The sequence below is a fragment of the Bos grunniens genome, chromosome 21, assembly GCF_055505025.1.
Source record: "Bos grunniens cultivar Pamir isolate PY7600 chromosome 21, Bosgru_T2T1.0, whole genome shotgun sequence".
NCBI classification, from domain to species: Eukaryota; Metazoa; Chordata; class Mammalia; order Artiodactyla; family Bovidae; genus Bos; species Bos grunniens.
The window spans coordinates 8,072,975-8,075,795 of NC_141185.1; positions in this window are offsets into that span (position 1 = coordinate 8,072,975).

Consider the following 2,821-nt stretch of genomic DNA (forward strand, 5'->3'; position numbering starts at 1 on the left):
AGTCTTAACTCCTTTTGAATTTGTTCTTGTCATTATCATTGTTTGTAAAACAGGTCATATTTGTTTTTACGGTGATGCTGTCCATAAAGCAACTGTTTCATTAAAATTCTCCAGCAGAATTAAGAGCAAATGGGTTAGTTCTTCTGGGCATAAGGCATGGAGAAGGTGGGGCCAGGCCTTAGGGTACCAATGACCCTGATGCCAGGGGGAGGGCACCAGTGGAAAAAGGCCCGAGAACTCTGCTGGCTGCCCTGCTTATCACCCCCCCCCCACCTCCCACCCCAGTCCTGCAGCCATTCCTGTGCCCGTCTGATTATTTTCTCTTGGGACCTAAGCTGGATGACTTTCACAGGGGGCCAAATGGTGTGGTCAAGCTCTGCACATTTCCCACTGGGGTTCTGGAATTCCAGAAGTCCAAGGAAGGCAAGTGGCATGCAGATGAGTGAGGGTGAAGACATTGCAGTGAGTGAAAGTCGTTCAGTTGTGTCCGACTCTTTGTGATCCCATAGACTATACAGTCCATGGAATTCTCCAGGCCAGAATACTGCCATGGGTAGCCTTCTCTAGGGGATCTTCCCAACCCAGGGATCGAACTCAGGTCTCCCGCATTGCAGGTGGATTCTTTACCAGCTGAGTCACAAGGGAAGCCCAAAGATATTGCCGAGCTAGTGGTTAATTGCTCAGCTTGGACTGCAAGAAGTTCAAACCAGCCAATCTTGAAGGAAATCAACCCTGAATATTCATTGGAAGGATTGATGCTGAAGCTGAAGCTCCAGTACTTTGGCCACCTGATGCCAACAGCTGACTCACTGGAAAAGACCCTGATGCTGGGAAAGGAGAAGAGGCCAAGAGAAGATGAGATGGTTAGATGGCATCACTGACTCAACAGACATGAATTTGAGCAAGTTCTGGGAGTTGGTGATGGACAGGGAGGCCTGGCATGCTGCAGTCCATGGGGTCACAAAGAGTCAGACAGGACTGAGTGACTGAACAACAACAAAAGAGTAAGGAAATTCATCACAAAGCTTCCTTCTTTATTATCAGTGACTTAACATGGGGATGTCACCACACTGAGCTTGATGCCTGCTGGCTGGGGCAAGGGGACTGGACAAGAACACACAGCTGTGTGGCCCCAGCTCGGGCAAGGGAAACAGATGCTGCAGGGTGGGAGGGAACTGGTTCAGAAGAAGGAAAGACAATGACTGTATGCGAGGAGTAGTGATGCTTCTGGAAGCAGGGAGTTGAAATATCGAAGGACTGAGATTTCAACACGCATCTATGGGGTGAGGGGATGTCAGGCTGGAGTGTAGGGGGTTCATCACGTACAGAGACAGGTCCAGGGGGTGAGAAGGCCCCGGCGCGGAGCTTGAGCTCAAATCGGGAGGTGATAGGAAGCCGCTGAAGGTATTTGAGCAGGAGAGACATTCCGGAGCTACTCTGCAGAGGACTGAGGACTAGAGTGTGGGGATCTGATTAGCTGGGAATAAGCTAAGGAGCCAAGAACCCAGTTGAAAGGGCACTGGGTTGGTAAGAGTGAAAGAGGGAAATTAAACCCAGCTTTGACGACAAGCGGTGCCATCTCACTAGGAGAGACTGGTGCTTTCCCAGCTCCTGGGTAATGTGCATCACTAGCACTCAGAGAGCAATTTTAGATGTGGTCACAGGAACATCAAGCATCCTGCCTAAGTTCAGAGGGCTGATCAGGGGCAGCACCAGGATTGGACGCTCTGATGCTCGGGCCACACCCCTCACCATGGTGCTCTGTGGTCTGAGCAGCTGCCAGTGGTCAGGAGAGGTGGGTCTGGGCAGGACCCAGAGTCAGGGTTGGGCTTGCTGACCTCAGGCATTGATCTCAGAGATCTGGTGAGGGTTAGAGATAGGGGGTTGGGTGGAGGGCATCCATCAGGAGACTGGAAATAAGGCAGGAGGTAGATGAGCCCAAACCTAGCTCCCCCTACCCCTGACAATCCCTACCTCTCTGGAGCCACCTGCTTCTCTGGAGTCACCTACTTCTCCTGGTCCCTCTGCCTGATCCCAAACTCTACATCCCTATATCCTTCCATATCATTTGTCACCCCAAGAAAGAGGCCAGGCCCTCTGGGATGACTCACACTGGAGCTCCTATCACCCAACACCAAGGAAGTTACTCCCTCTTAGAGAAATGGCAAATGTTGAAGGGACAAGCAGAGTACTATAGCCCTTCCCATTAACCGACATAGCCCAATGCAAACAGAAACTGGGCGGATTCTCTGAAGACCCTAGGAAGTTTGTTGAAGGGTTTCATGCCCTCACTCTGGTCTAAGAGTTAACCTGGAAGGATGACAAAGTAGTCCTATATCTATTTGTTAAACTCCTGGGGAAAAGAAAACAGAGAATCTGGACAGCAGTCCAGAGGCACGCTGATCAGTTTCCCAGAGACCAACACAAACATTACAAAATGAGCAAAAATGCCCTCCCAAATCAGGCACCCCCTTGGAATTATAATCCCCAGGTGGGAACAGAAGCCAGGATGTATATGATCTAATGTGCATTAGAGGGAATGAGGAGTATGTGCTCTCTTATCTTGTATCTGGACAAGGTCCAGCCTCCTCTCTCAGTTGTCCTGTTATTGATATTTTGCAGTTTCTAACCAGAGAATGAACTCCAGCTGCTTTCCCTGCGGTCAGGTGGGGTGGGGAGCATCTACCTCCTGCCTCAGAAAGGCAGATGAAAAGTTGGAAGAGATACCTGGGGAGAAAGCAGCTAGATAGGGGAGTCCACTTCAAGATCTTATGCATGAAAGCCTTGTTGATTGGTGAGTTCCTTAAAGGAGAGAACACCA